Consider the following 16,757-nt stretch of genomic DNA (forward strand, 5'->3'; position numbering starts at 1 on the left):
CACAGTTTAGTTATGAAGGAAGCAGTGAAAAACTTAAAGTGCTATATCAATGAAAAGTCATTATTAAATGTATTTTTGGAGTTAAGAGAAATGTAAATATTGTCTAGAGCAGAAGTTATCTTAATGGAGGTAGTTTGGCATGGTAGATAAAGTGTTAGTCTTGAAGTGAGGAAGAACTGAATTAAAATCCTGTCTCAGTTATTAGCTGTGTGACCCATCCTTAGGCAAATCATTTACCCTCTCTGAGCCTCAGTTTTCTCAACTATAAAATGGGAATAATGGGAACAATAATAATACCTACTTCACAGGTTTATCATGAAGATCAAATTAGATTATGTATAGAAGTGTTATATAAATGCTAACTAGAATTATTAAGTTTCTGAAGATAATGACAATTTTATATATAATAAAAGAATAAGCATGCAGTAATTGTTCATTTTATGGTACAGCTCCATTAATTTATTCAACAATTATTTATCACGTGCCTAGTAGTAAGGCATTCTACTAAGTACCAAAAAGAGTATAAATAATATGACACCATACAAGCTCCTAAGAGCTTTAAGCTTTCTAGAAGGAAGGTGATAGGACATGTAAACATGTCCTATCTCACACACACACACACACACACACACACATTGGTACATGTGTCAATATCTCACTTTAAGGACAAATGTGTCAAGCTGACAAATGTGAGGATGATAAAGGGCCCAAAGGCCCTTAGAAAAATTTTCCTGCTGTCTGAAACAAACAAAAACAAAGCAAAAATCCTAACGAAGTTGAAAAGACTTAATTTAAGTAGGTGTTGAAAACAACTGAAGTTGATAATTTTCCCAGTGGATTTTGTCCTTGATTTCCCTCTTTTAGTTCATGACAAATAAACAGTATATATACACACAATACAAGTATATCATAAAAATATTATATATGCATATATACAAACATATATATATATATATATATATATGTATGCCTAGTTCTAGGAGTCAGCCTTCAGAGACCTTTGAGCATGCCCAGTTTATCTAAAATGGAGCTTCATACCTCCTCTACCACAAGGGTGGGGTAGCTACCTTTGGCTACCTGTGGCTTTAAAACTGACAAAACCGAGCATTTTCATCACTTTTCCTCCATCTTCTCCACCCATCTTTCAGCTATGTTCTTTTCTGGGACTATCTGTTGGGACAAGAAAAGGAAAATCCTTCTCTATTCCCTCTCTTTTACCTCTGCTCTGAGCAATGGGTCTCACGGTGTCTGTTTCCATTCTGTAATGTTTTCTCTTTCAGGTGCTGGAGATGATCCCCATAGGACCAAGAGTATGAGCCATGAGGACCTTGGAGCCAATATTGCAGATAGAGCACAAAAGAACATGAATAAAGGCATGGAGTAATAATGCAGGGTTGAGGAATATGAAGTAAATCAGTTTAGCTGCAGTAGAAGAAAGTGTTAGGGATGAATGACAGAGAAGTTGGGGAAAGTTGATAAAAAGCCTTGAATGTTAAGCTGAGAAATCTTTTGTCCAAACCTGTGACTTCATTGGTTTGGGGAGTTGAGTGAGGAAACATCCTCTAACAAAGCTGATTTGGCAATTGTTCTGCACCTTAATATTCTTAGAGGCAGCTAAGCGGTATAGCAGATACATAGAATGCTAGATGGCATCAAAAAGACCTGAGTTCAAATGCTGTTTTAGATACCAGCTATGGGACTTTGAACTGGACAGATCACTTAAGTCCTCTCAGTTTGGTTTCCACAGTTGCAAAAATGGGGATAATAAAAGCAGCCACCTCACAGGGTTACTGTTAAGGTCGAATGAGATAAAAGATATAGAGCAATTTGCAAACCTTAAAGGGTTGTATAAATGTTAGCTTGTATTATAGAGAGCTGGCTAGGGTAGCAAGAATTTAAGTGACCCAAAGTCACACAGACTTTGCCAAGTAAGAGGCAAGACTTTATTCTAAGTACTTCTGACTTTAGACTCGTTCTTTCTTCACTCTACTATACTAACACTCAAACTAAAAAGTGAAGAAAATCAGAATAGATCAACTACAAGGTTTTAAGCAGTTGAGTAATATCATGGTATCTCACGTTTATGGTACTTAGGATTTATAAATAACTTTCCCCACAACAACTCTATGAGGTTGTCAGTATAGCTATTATCATCATCCTTATCCTCATTTTAACAATCAAGAAACTGAGGCTCAGAAAAAATGACTTGCCTACTGGCACTAATTATCAAAATTGGGTGATGGGTCAGGGTTAGGGTTTGAATCCAAGTCCCTAACTCCCAAAGCAGCATTCTTTTCAATATAACACAATGGCAATAGTATGCAGGATGGATTTTCTTTTTTTAGGGGGGAAGGAGCATGGGAGAAGGAAAGATGAAAGGCAATTAATAGACTATTAGAGTAATCCAGTAATCCACTTATCCAGTTGTGAGGTAATGAAAGCTAGGGTAGAAGCTATAGAAATGTAAGAGATTTTGCATCCTATAAACCATTCCAGGCAGAGAATAGCAGACACTCTCAAATAGATACAAAGCACCATTTAATATCAATGCATCCTTCCCAATGAGATTATAAATTTCTGGGTGGAAGGATCCATATCTTTGTATTTCTTCTGTGTTCCTCATAGAACCTAACAAACATGAATTTGGCATGTGATAAATATACATAATTTGACTGTAGGTTGTAGATCACATGGAAAAATGAGTAAATAGAAATAATTCCCACAAGAAAAATTCAGTATTAAGTAAAGGGAGGTGGTAACCATCAACAGGAACTTGTGGAAAAGTCTATTTGAGGATAACAAACAATATGTGCTTATAAAAATTATTGTGGATTTTTAGGACAGAAGAATGCCATTATTTTATTTGGACGAATTGTATCTTAAGATTCAGAAATGATACTTCATGACAGCTAAAAATGTTGCAGTTTCATAATAAACTCTTTATACATTTTTAAAAATCAAGGACTTGTTTTGCCTATTTTCATGATACAATTGCTTCTTTTTCTAAACTTCTCATCCCAAAGAACAATTTTCAAAGGATCATAGATTTAGAGCCAGGAGGGACCTCAGAGGCCCTTGAATCCAATCCCTTTAAGAAATGAGGAACTGAGGCATAGAGATATTGTGACTTACCCAAAATCATACAGCTAGTGCATGAGGTGGGCTTTGAGTGTCAGGCTCTGTCCCAAAGACTAGCCTCATTATTCAGCGGACCATGCTGTTTCTCTTGTTACTCGTTGAGTTGTAGCTGTAGACAAGTGGAGCCAACACTATTTTCCTCCAAAGAAGAATTTGGTTTGTTTTTTCCTTCTTCCTATTTCAGAAGTATAAAGGCAAAGAATTGGAAATAAACTTATAAGGTTTAGTGGTTTAGTGGTTTCTGGGACATTTACAGTTAAGCAATATCACAACATTGCTAATTTATAGCATATGTTCTACTTGCTAAAAGGATGAGTTGTTTTTTATCATTTGGATAATTCTGGAGTATAATTTCCTAATTACGCATTCTTAATTTGAAGAAAATTGGTTTATATTGCCAGAAGGTATTATCTAGAGAAAGAAACAGACAACCTTCCATCAGGACGTTTTTGAGAGCTTCTTACCTCAATTGTTTCAAGCTTCTAAAGGAAGAGACAAATACCTAGTTCAAGTGGGTTATGACTACACTATGAGGTCAAATATAAAGTTAAAACTAACATTAGATTTTTAATAGAGGAAATTCCAAAAAGAATAGATATGGCTAAAAGTGAAGCTTGGTCTTACTCATTTAAATATCCTCATCTCCAAGAAGATTCTGGTAACAGATGTTGTGAATTCGGCTTAGTCCAGGCTAAGTTGGAATTCTGAGTGACAACTAAGGAAGAGCAGACAAAACAAAATCTAATGCATTAGTTTCGCTTTTTAGAGTAAATTCTATGTTTGTATGTTTCCCTGATCCCAATCATAATTTTATCATCTTCATAAAAATCACTGTTGACTTTTGTTGCTTTTTAACATCGATATAAGTTTAATTATGTAACCTTATGTGGCATTTACTAATATTAATATTTGCAATACACATTCTATTTCACCTTAGAGTACAAATTTTCTTACACAAAGAATCAGATGTTATGCAATACTTATTTTCCACAGAGCCTGAAGTGAAATAAAAAAGAATCTAAAATTTTCCTTTTGAGGAAAAACATGATTCTTAATCATAATATATCATCTTATATATAGGTTTTTCACAAAACACAGTTATTTAAAACATAACATAAATGATAAAATAGAACTTACCTACAAACTTGTTCTAAATAGAATGTGAGTTTCTTTCAAATAATATTCACTGAAAATATGAGAAACTCAAATTATTCGACATGTGTTTATACAATATATAAAGGCTTTAAAAATTTCCATTAACTATGTGCCATAGGTTTTCAAAATAATAGAGTCTTGATTTGGCTTTAACTTACTACTTTTTTCATTGTAGCTGTGAAAAGGTAGAGCCAGTACTATTTTCTTTCTCCACTTTTATTTTTCAGTCTGCATGATTTGATTCCAAAAGTGGAAAAAAAAAAGCCTCACCTTCCTGACTTTTTAGCAAACCTATGAAATTCCCAGAACTAACAGTCCAGTTGACTCAAAATTATAGAAAATGAGCAGCTAATTCAAATCATTGCTTTTCCAAAACTGGGTTCAGTGAGTGGGAAAAATGAAGACATGAGAGAGTAAGATGTTGTAAGCAGCCAGAAAGAAAAAAAAAACTAGAAAAAAAGTGTTCTGTGCTTTGAAATATGCAAGAATAAGCAAGATTGTTATTTCTGAAAATATTTTCTAGATTAAAAAAATAAAAAAGAATCAAAACAGAAATATTTGGGGACTAGAAGTTAGTTGCTAAAAGTTCAAATCCAGTGCAAGCAAGGCTAGGAGAAAGACATGCATTTTCAGTTATTTCAAGAATATCAGATTTAAGATTAAAGACCACATGTAGTGAAATGGGGAAGTATTGCTTAGAGAGTTCATATTGCATTTTCACTGTAATAGCTTATAAACATGTTTAAAAAAAAGTGCAGTGATCAAATGATGACTGTTTTAAAGAGCTGCAGCAAAAATCTGACAGTTTTATGAACTTATTTCATATTGTCCAGATACTCAAAGGAATTCTTTTATATGAAAATTATTACCCCTTTTTATTGTGCTCTCTTACTACTGAGACTTCTACTCCATTTGACTTTTAAAATCCCCATGAATGTCTTTATGAGATAGAATTTATGCTCCAAATAAGCATATCTGGCTAGACACCATGCATATTATATAATTTGCATTTAAAACCATTTATAAATGTGTGATTCAAAAGAAAGGGGAGCCTCCTATTCCAGTAACAGTTATCACTGAACAGAATTATGATCAAACATTAAACAAGTTAGTCCTGATCAAATGATTTCATGACCTAAATAGTATTGAACTCACTCCAGCATGTTTATTTGCAAAAATCACACCTGATCATTTAATGTTGTCTTTCTTAACATTTCCAGCAAAGTGATGGACTCCAATGATTGTTCCCAAACGCAATTATGAGATTCTCTTCTTGCTTCCTAGTATGTAAGTTTCAGTTTAAGGTTTTATCATATATTGACTTCCACAGTCACTAGACTCAATATATCACTATTGTTGGTTATATTAGAATGTTAAGTACCTAGAGGATGAAGACTGTAAGATTGTCTTTGTATCTCCAACCTCTAGCTCAATTTCTTGAACCCAGAAGGTGCTTAATAAAGGCATATTGGATTGATTTGATTAGAATAAATGCATTTTTAAAAATTCTCTAAACTCTTAAAATATTTTCAACAAAATGAAGTTATATGTCCCTCAGGACGTGTTTTTTATATACAAAAAAATGTCCTAGTGGGTAAGCTCCAAGAAAAAATAATCTATGCTGTAATTGTTTTGTTTAGCACCTAATGGTGTTTCATGTTGATTACTACTAATTTTTAAAAATAAAATAATACACTTTCACTTATTTTTTTTAAAACAACTGATAGACATTTATCACCAGACTTCTGCCATTCCTCAAAGGGAGTTTTTTAGTCAGGTATTCTTAGCCTGTGATTCATAAGCTTACTTTTAAAACTATTTTGTTAACTGTATTTCAATATAGTTTTTCTTTTGTAATCTTATGTATTTAAAACATTATTCTGAGGTCACTTAGGCTATACCATATACTATATTTTTATATATTACACTTGGGGCCCATGATACAAGTAAGATTATGACTTCCTCTTTAAATAGACATTTTTCATATTTTAGTGCAATGAGCTGAGTTACTTTCATAGATGGAAATTTACTGACATGAGAATATTCAAGTTTAAAAAAACTATAAAAGTTTAAGCTTGTACCTATGAAAAGTGAGGAGAATGCAAAAATATTAGAAACAAAGAAACTTATCAACACTAAAATTGTGCAAGCAAAGTTTCCTTAGGAAAGAATACCTGGAAGAGGAAAATAAGGAATGTTTCTCTCAATTGTACATTTAGATTATTCTTCCTCCACAAGAGTGCCTGATTCTACAAGTTCAGAGTGTTGCTTCTGTTTAAGTGTATATTTTTAAAATGCACATGTATGCAAATAGATACTAGCCTAGATACCAAGAGCGTTGGCCTTTTTTGAGCAGAAGAGTGTATCTTATGTTCTCAATTCTCTACCTTTTGTGGTTGCTCTCAGGATTTGGGATATTAAAGGATAACTACCATGCTTCTCCTTGCTATATATTGCTTTCCTTTACTTCTCTAGAAGGCAGTGTGATATAGAAGAAGGAGAGCTTGACTGGTAAGCCGTAAGAGAAATAGGTTTAAGACCTTTCCGAAGCACTTGTTGTGTGACCATAGGCAAGTAATTTAAACCTTTCAGGGCTTCATTTTCCTAGGGTATAATAATGCCTGTAGTACCTACCTTGCAACAGCTTATGAAGATCAAGGGAGATGTTTGTAAATTGCTTTGCAAACCTTAAAGTGCTATAGAATTATACAATTCATATATCTGATAACTTCCGCATCAGCCATTAAGTAGTATATACTTTATTTCAGATATTCTCAACCTTACCTTTATTTATCATTGTAATTCTAATCATCGTGGAATTTTATAGTTGAAAAGGGCACGACAGAGGTAAGACCAACTATGAGGAAAATGAACCTCAGAGATGCGTTCACTTGCCCCAGGTTACATGGCTATTTAGCCAACTCAGGTCTAGAACCCAGTCTCCTAATTCTTAAACCAAGGCCCCCAAACAACTATGTTGTTTTTGTTATATGCCCCTTTAACTTACAAGGCTCCTAGTTTTAGTAATATTTGACACTGTAGTGGAGACTGCTCTATTTCCCTGGGTAGAGATGCTTTTTTTCTTTTTTCTGGGAGAATAACCTTGCTGGGCCTACTCCTCCCTTTCCCATAGTTGGGATGATTTTGTGAGAAGAGACTTAGAATAAAGGAAGACCAAGGCTCAGTGGCCTGAAAAAAAAAAGAAGCAGAGCACTGGAGACAATAATGAAAGAGCTAGAACCTAAAACAGAATTAACTAACACCAAGAAAAGCACAAATGGCAAAAAGGAAGTGGCTGACTTGAAGAGAGTATAGACAGAAGGCAATATGGTAAGGGAGCAATGTGATGACAGCATCAATGTAAAAGAGCGAACCACAAATCTTTTCCTATTGCCAGAATGCTGCTCAGGATAATGTGAAACATGGAAACTTTACAGGTTCCCCTAAAAATGGGTACTAAAAAAAGGTTTTCTCTTAACTTGCTATGGGCTCAGATTCGAGTCCTGTGTCCCTTACCATGTAAAAATAACTGCTCTAACCTTTGAAGCTCTGTGAGCCTAAATCCTTATTAGGCATGCTAATGTTTGTCTTGTTATTGAACTAAATTCCATCAGAGTGGAGGAAATAAACAAGAATAGTGTGAGGTCCTAAATATAAATATATGAATTTTATATACATATATTATGTATATATGTGTGTGTGTACATATATATATATGTACACACACACATATAGTATATACTTATATGTGTGTGTATGTAAATCTGTGCATATACACATATATATGTATATACATATATATATATATATATATATATATATACATATATATATGTTTATATCCCTTCATTTCAGGAAAAAGCTTGACTCAGATTTTATAGTAGCATGTTATAACCATTTTGTTCTCTATTTTCTTTAGTAACAAAAAGATATTAGGACAATCTCTTCTCTAAATATATTTTACAAAGATGTTTTGTTTTTGTTCAAACTATAGTGCAAAGTATCCAGAATAATCCCTAGGTGCCTACCTAAAGATAAATCAACCTCAGTATATGTATATGTATTTGTGTTGATATGTGTATATACAAATACATATTTAAATGTATATATACATTCATGTGCATACATTCACACATATATTAGTAAATTCTTATTCTTCTGAATCTGAAACTCGGAAACTACTCACTTGACTTTGTTAAACTTTCTTTAGACATCCTAATTAATCTAAACTAAATCCCACTTTCTCAGGTATGAAGTGAGAGAAATTAGGATACTATTGCTACAATCATATCTAAGATGATGAGAGCCTAGATGAGGGTGTTGGCAGTAATGATGGAAAGAGACATTACCAAGGAAGAATCAACAGAACTTGGTGACTGGATGTGAGGGGCAAAGAAGAGTAAGGGATTAAATATAACTCATTGATTTTGAACAAGACTGGGAAAAGTATGATACTGTTGACAGAGCTAGGGAAATTCTAGAAGGGAAAGTGGTTTTGAGGGAAGTGAAGCATTTGGTTTTTTATTTTTATTTAATTAATTTATTTTGATTTATCAACAATCATTTCCATAAGCTTTTGAGTTTTAAATTTTTCTCCCCCTCTCTCCCCCCGCCAGACTGTGTGCAATCTGATATAGGCTGTACATATACATTCCTGCTAAACATATTTTCACATTAGTGATGTTGTAAGTAAGAATTAGAACCAATAGGAGGAACCACCAGAAAGAGGAAACAAAACAGAAGAAAAAAAATAGCAAATAGTGTGCTCCAATCTGCATTCAAACTCCATAGTTCTTTCTTTGGATGTGGATAGCATTTTCTGTCATTAGGCCTTTGGAGATGTCTCAGATCCTTGTATTGCTGAGAAGCATTAAGTATATCAGTATTGATAATCGCACAATGTGGCTGTTACTGTGTACAACATTCTCCTGGTTCTGCTCACTTCATTCATCATCAGACCATACAAGTCTTTCCAGGTTTTTCTGAAGTCGGCCTGTTCATCATTTCTTACAGCACAATAGTATTCCATTACATTCATATACCACAACTTGTTCAGCCATTCCCCAACTGATGGGCATCCTCTCCATTTCCAATTCTTTGCCACCACAAAAAGAGCTGCTATAAATATTTTGTATGATGTCTTTGGGATACAGCCCTAGAAGTGCTATTGCTGGGTTATTTTTACTTTTTAATAATAGAACAATCAAGTAACAATGTCCAACAGATAATCAGAGATGTTGGTGTGACAGGCATTCAAATAAGATGGATAAGACAAAGGTAAAGAGCACAGAGACAGCAATGGGCTTGTTACAAGAATGGCCCCATAGAGACAGATGCTGAGAACTCTTCCTTCTTGCCCAAATTACCATAAATTATAGAGTCAGAGCTGAAGGTAAATTTAGAGACCATCTAGTCTAAACTGTTCCATTTTACACATTAAGGCTTAGTGAGGGGGAAAGACTTAAGATCATACAGGCAACTGGAAGAATGAAAACCAGAACTCAAGCCTTCTGGCTTTTAGTCCAGAGTCTGCCATTCCAAGTTCTCTCCCTAATTAACTAGGAAGAAGAGGCTATAAAGTTAAGCCCACATTTAAGAATATGAAGAAGTAGAACTAGTGAAAGAGATAGGAAGCTATAACCAGAGAGGCAGGAGGAAGACAGGGAGGAGTGTGTCGTGGGAGCAAAGGGAGTGAACAATGGATGATGGTGTCTGATGCAACAAATGGGTCAAGAAAAATGAAAACTGGAGAACGGCCATGGGGCTAGATGTAGAAGAGCTAGTAAGTACTAGTTGACAGAATCTATGCTAAAACAACAAAAGTAGGCAAATGTATGAGGAACTTGTGGTGTACACAACTGGAACTTGTATATTCAACCCACAGTCACATTCTAGCATTCCAGTTTGCACTTATGTATGTGGGTAACTGCAGATAAGCACCCAGATTGGCTTCTATACTCTGAAAATGTGCCTACTTTGTTTAAATACATGGTGCAATTGACCAGGCATTACTGTGCCAACCACAACTCAGAAGTCTTTCTTTACTTGCCAGGTATTGTTTGTAGTGTAAAAAAATAAAATCAAATGACGCAAGAACCTTTTCAGTTGCTGTATTGTTTGCTTTAGCTATGGTTGGACATGATCCAGTAATACCCTCTCCATAGGCACTGATATAAATTTTAAAAGCACGTACACCTTTCAAAGGCATTCTCATAGAAGCATACAATGTTAGAGCTGGAGCGGACCTTAGAGAGTCCCACACTCTCATTTTATAGATAAGTGAACTGAGGACCAAAGAGGTTAAGTGATTTGCCTAAGGTCGCACAGGTACTTAGTGGAAGATTCTGGGCTAGAATCCATCTCTCTTAAAATACATCTCTCCTAATTTTCAGGCCAGTACTTTTCAGCCTGGAGTGCCATTAAAGTCAGCTCATTATAAACATTTACAATTATGCTTAAAGAGTTAGCCTTTATTAAAAAATACTTTTCTCTAGCTTCAGATTTACTAGTCTAAATGTATTTTTGTGTCTGGGATCTACTATAACTAATATCCTTCATTATTAAAGAAAGTTGGATAACTTGCTTTAATTTTTTTAAGTGACATCTTGTTTTTAATCAAATATTTGTAAGCAAATTTAGCGAAACAAGTTTCTGGATTTTATCTAATAGATATTGTAGTTTCCCATTTGGTAATTTAAAAACCACTTTGATTACCTTTGCTGGAACAACTTTGAAACAGTTTGTAATTTCAACAGTTGATAATTCAATTTCAAATATAAGAAATATTTAGATACTTTAAAAATACTTGAAATTTTAGGCCAAAAATTATGAGTAATATTAACAACAGGAATAATAATAATAAAGAGAAAGTGAGTCAAGTGAGCTGCTCTTGGAGTCAAAAAGACTTAAGTTTAAATCTCACCTCTGATGCATCCTGGCTGTGTGATGACCCTAGGCAAGTCATTTCACCTCTAAGTACTCCCAGATAATTCTCTAAGACTATGAAGTTTCAGGATCTACCATGTACTTCTTCACTGGGAGTTTTCGATACTGACACAAATACAGGTCCAGACCAGAAAAAAAAAATTTCCTAAAATTATTGAGAGATGCAACATTCTTCCTCCCCATCCTAAATTCAACAATGGGAATGCACACAGCAGGCATTAGGTGTCTACTTATGGGCCAGGTACTATTCTGGGTGCTAGGATTACAAAGTCAAACAAAATACTTCTAAGAGTTTACATTTTACTGGGGAGAGGGAGGGGAGGAGAGACAGTATGGATGCAGATAAGCAAATACGATGCAAATGAAAGTAATTTGGGAAGGAGGAAGAAAAACACTAAAGGGAGCAAGAGAGAGGAAGATGTTGAATAAGAGATGATATCTGAGCTGAGCCTTCAGAGAAGCTAGGCTTTCCCAGTGGGAGGCATAGTATGTACAAGGGCATAAAGGGACAAAAGAGAAGATCATGTAGGGGGAACAAGTAGGGTAATCTGACAGGAATGTAGAATGGATGAAGGCAGTAATATTCAATTCATCAGGAATGCTTGTGAAGCCAGAGAGTGAAGGATTTTATAAGAGAGCAGACTTTATATTTGATCCTAAAGGTAGGCTCAGTGAACCATGGCTGCTTCTGAGCATGGTCAGGCTAGGGTTTTGTATTATGCGCTTGGCAACTTTGTGAAGAATGGATTAAAGAGGTGATAGGCTGGAAACATGGAGACCAATCAGGAAGCTATTGCAATAACTAGGATAGTGGCCGTATTAGTTGAGGGAAGAGAAGGGGTGTGAGAGATTATGGAAACAGAATACACAAGTCATCAATTGATTGGATATGTGGGATGAGGGAGAAGAGGCAAAGATGACTCCATGATTGGAAATCTGGGTGAATTAAAGGATAGTATCATCCTCAACAGAAATAGGGAAGTTAGGAAGAAGTATGGGTTTGTCAGGAAATAGAATGATTTCTGTTTTGGACACATTGACCATGAAATGCCTTTGGCACATTCAATGGAGATGTCCATTAGGCAGTTGGTGAAATAGGCTGGATCTCAAGAGAAAAAGGAAGGTTTTGAGAATACAACAATATTAAAAGCTATGGAGTATTATTAAAAAATAACTATACCAACTTGTTATATATGTGTGTGCATTTATGAAGTTAAGATGTAATTATTTTTCAATAGTGATTACTTATTCTTTTCTATCTAAGAAACATTTATCCTAACATCCCATTCTATAATGTCCCATGGACAATATTTATAGTTATTCCAAATTTTTTATTCTTTTTGGGGTATGTACTAATAACCAGAAGTACAAATAAATGCCTTTTTGTCATTAATTCACTAATTAGTGGTTACATGCACACACCACTTTGAGAGCTACGCAAAATAAATCTAAACACATACACACTCTAGGTCCTCTTGTGCTTTTTTCTAAATATTTATTAACATTTCAAAAATATTCTTCACCTCATTTTCACCTTTCAAGTCTAAAATGTGAGTAAGATTTCTAGTTGCTTTCTCACACCTAAATTTATAAAGGTCCTCTCTCATACTTCATCAGAATCATAAAAAAAATTCCTGTCCATATGTACTTTATAATCTTTTTGACTTGACAAACTTTTAAGCCTTTTGAATATACATTTAAAATCTTTTCATTGGAAAATGTCCATACACATAGCAGTAAAGTAAAATGAAAATATTTCTCAAGTTTGTAGTGGAAAGAACATTGGATTTGGAATCAAAAGACCTGAATTCAAGTCTCAGTTCTACTATATAATATATGTGTGACCTCAGGTAAGTCAGTCAACTTATCTGGGCCTCCGTTCCCTTAGATATAAAATGAGAGGGCTCAACTAGAAGTTTTGAATGTCCTTTTCAAGCTCCAAATCCCATCAGATTTGTGCCAAAATTTTCATTTCAAATTAACACTTTCTATCTGCTTCCAGAATCTGACAAGGTAATCTGGAAAAATAACAGATGTATGTAAGTTAAATCTCCAGACCACTTGGGAAGATTTAGGCCTTCGCAAAAAGGTGTTAATTTTGAGACTGAATAAGAAGTGTCTGTGAATTTTGTAGTTTGAGCTTTGCTGAGTCTCAGCACAAGGCAATGGGGGAGGCAGTGAAGAAGAAGGCAGTGCTTGGATCTCCCCAGGTTCCCAGGGAAGTCCCTGGACTTTGAAGGGCTATGGATCACTATGCCCCAAAGTACATGCATGTTTTGGTAGGACAGCAAATATTTAACTGGAGGTGAGAGCGTGTGGAAAGGAGCCATCGAGCAACTTGATATATGCTTCCCAATCAACAGAGATTATAGGACAGCCCACTGGGTGGAAACCTGGAACCTTGAGGCCACATGTGGCCTTGAGACCATAGGTTCCCCCACCCTTGATGTAGCCTGGTTGAGGCATTTGAAGGACAACTCCTCATGCAGAGTAAGCCTACTTACCTGCCCCTTGCTGAAAGGGCACAGGAGACTCATCTGATTAGTTTCCAGGGGCTGAGGTTTCCTCTAAGATGATGACAACAGAGTCCAGCTGACAGACTTTTATCAGAACTGACCCTGTCCTATGATCTACAAAAATGAGCTGATTTCTCCTATCTCTCTGTCTCTCTTTGCTTTCTCAATCTGTCTCTGTCCCTGTTTGTCTGTCTCTCCTCACTATCTTTTTGTGTATGTGGAGTGTCTGTCTAGCTGTCTGTCTGATTCTATATGTCTCTTTTTTTTTTTTTTTTTTTTTGGCAATTGGGGTTAAGTGACTTGCCCAGGGTCACACAGCTAGTAAGTGCCAAGTGTTTGGTCTGAGGCCGGATTTGAACTCAGGTCCTCCTGACTTCAGGGCTGGTGCTCTATCCACTGCGCCACCCAGCTGCCCCAATTCTATATGTCTCTTGCCTTTGGACTTCCAGACTGGAGTGCAACAGAGTGGATCTTTATTCAGGGCAAGGGTAAAGGAGGAATTTCACTGCTCTTCCTGACCCCAGGAGTAATTAGTGGTAGTTTGTAGGAGAAGCATATGACTAACTATGTGTTTTCACCCAGGTTCCTGGACCTGAATTTCCTAGTAGTTTTCTGTTTCCTTTTCTGAGTACAGTTCAGAGAGTAGATTTCCTGAAGCTGGACTTTGCCTGCACAAGCAGTTTGGAATTGACAGAGCTTCTGCAGAAGCACATGGTAGATGCAGATATGTACTTACACATGGCCTGAGAGGAAAAATCCAGAGAGTGGATTTTTCCAGCCTTAGGAATTACCTCCTGAGTAATCTCAAATTTGAAAGTCCCCAAGTTCAAGAGCTTAGGTCTTGGCCTTCTATGGAAAGATTTCCTCAACAGAGAGTTTCTCAGAGGAGGAAAAGGCTTGCTAATGCAGTTCCCGCAGCAAGGGGACTAGAGCCATGAATTGGGGAAGGGGGAGGAGAGCAAGGCAGGAGATCTGGTATTGCTAGTTTTCCCTGTTATTGCTGTGAGTTGCTTAGACAACGCAGGTCTGAAGGAAAATGGAAGTGTTTGTTCAGCAGCCCCCTAAATGTGTTTACCTTGGGGGTTGGTGGTCTAAGTTACATGATAGTACTGAGTCTCCAGTAAATTGTGAAGGAATCTGTGGGAAAGAGGAATTTCCTAGAGTAATGAATTGTTACTTTGATATCAATTCCAAATTCATTTCCTTCTGGGAGAAGCTGATAGACTATAAGTACTTTATGTTTTCTATATCTATCAATAAACTCCTGCAAGTTCTTATCATCTTAAACTTTTTCTATGGGGTAAAATAAAGGCTGTCCTATATCTATACCTTTTTTTGGGAACACAGATTTGGAGTCAGAGAACCTAAATTCAAATAGTAGCTCTGCCTCTTACAACCTGTGTGACCGTGGGTAAATCACTTACTTTCTTTGTGTCTGAATTTCTTCATTTTTGAAATGAAGAGTTTGGACTGGATGAGCTCTGAAGTCCGTTGTAGTCTAAATCTAGGATCTTATGAAAATGAAATTGTAGGATACTATGTTTGGAATGTATATGTATGCTGTTTATTTCACTAGCATTTATATGACAAATAGGTTGAAGCTGGCCAAAAGCAACCAGAATTGGTATTCCCCCCAACTGGATAGAATGTGGTGGATTCCATTGGTTGCAAAGTATAGGGGATCCAATAGTGAACAAATAACACTTGAAGTATAGGTAGCATAATTTAAACAAGCAAGGTGAATCCAAGGAAGGAAGTTAAGGTAGGAAGCTGCAGATAGGTAGTATAGTAATTGGTAAGTCCCAATTAGAGGAAATTGAAGAGTTAGAGAAAAATAAAATGAAAGAAAATAAAAGTACAACAGAGAATCTGGGTGGCAGCTGCCCTGAAGTCAGGAGGACTCATCTTCCTAAGTTCAAATCCAGCCTCAGACACTACCTGTGTGACCCTGGGCAAGTCCCTTAACCCTGTGCCTCAGTTTCCTCATCTGTAAAGTGAGCTGGAAAAGGAAATGGCAAACTACTCCAGTTTTTTTTTGCCAAACAAACAAACAAACAAATGTGGTCATGAACAGTCAGGCACGACTGTACCAACTGAACAGCAACAACAGTGGAGAGATATGGGGCTCTGGAGTAAGAGGTCTTGGGTTCAAATTCTGATTCTGATACTACCTGAACAAATTTGGACCATGCTCTGGTTTCTTCATTTGTAAAATTAGGGGTTTGGACCTTTCTTGCTCTAGATAGATGATCCTATAAGCACTGGCCAGCAAGTAGGAGCAGTGATTATAGGGTTTATACTGGTGTTGGGCAGCCTAGGATTCATAATGGTTTATTGTAGCCAAAAAATGATTCAGGTGAACTTATTTTTGACTGATTGAGGGGAAAAGGTATTGGGATCTCCCTGAAATTTTAAATAACAAATGCTCTATTTCCTTCTTTGGTCACTTTGAAAGAAAATTACTAAAACCTACTTATCCTTTTTTTTTTTTTCTCGGTAAGGCAACTGGGGTTAAATGACCTGCCCAGAGTCACACAAACTAGTGAGTGTTATGTGTCTGAGGTCAGATTTGAACTCAGGTCTTCCTGACTCCAGGGCTGGTGCTCTATCTACTGTGCCACCTAGCTGCCTAAGGCCTATTTATTCTTGATTTGATATTTGTGTCTTTAAAGAATTAATTATACTAGGTAAATATAAACTTTTATAGTTGGCACCATCCTTTTATGTTTTCTTCTCCATAGAATATGGAGTAAAATATAGATATTTTCTTTTTCTGCAGACAAAAACTATTAATGGTTACAGTTTACAATAGAACCAAAAATTTATTGTGGATTGTGATATAACAAATATGCATCAATAAAGATGCTACACATCTCATTATCATTACATCATTCTAGAAGATCAGATCACATCATCCAGAATTCAGACCTCCAGACCTTCTACTATAGGATGGACTACATGACAGATGGTGAACTACTATTGGCTAGTTCAGATTTGAATGGT

At 35.9% G+C, this 16,757-nt stretch overlaps 1 long non-coding RNA gene across 1 annotated transcript in view; it reads right to left on the minus strand.

The window, feature by feature from the left end:
• Positions 1–2,684: 2,684 nt before the first annotated feature.
• LOC144454343 (uncharacterized) overlaps positions 2,685–16,757 on the minus strand; it is a 47,209-nt gene continuing 33,136 nt past the window's right edge. Inside the window, exons 2-3 of the long non-coding RNA XR_013482738.1 lie at positions 3,763–3,853; positions 2,685–3,313 (exon numbers count right to left, since the gene is read on the minus strand). This is a non-coding gene — a long non-coding RNA (uncharacterized LOC144454343). The remainder of the gene's footprint in view (positions 3,314–3,762; positions 3,854–16,757) is intronic.

This window comes from Phascolarctos cinereus, unplaced genomic scaffold (genome assembly GCF_003287225.1).
Source record: "Phascolarctos cinereus isolate Bilbo 61053 unplaced genomic scaffold, phaCin_HiC Scaffold_726;HRSCAF=1367, whole genome shotgun sequence".
NCBI classification, from domain to species: domain Eukaryota; kingdom Metazoa; phylum Chordata; class Mammalia; order Diprotodontia; family Phascolarctidae; genus Phascolarctos; species Phascolarctos cinereus.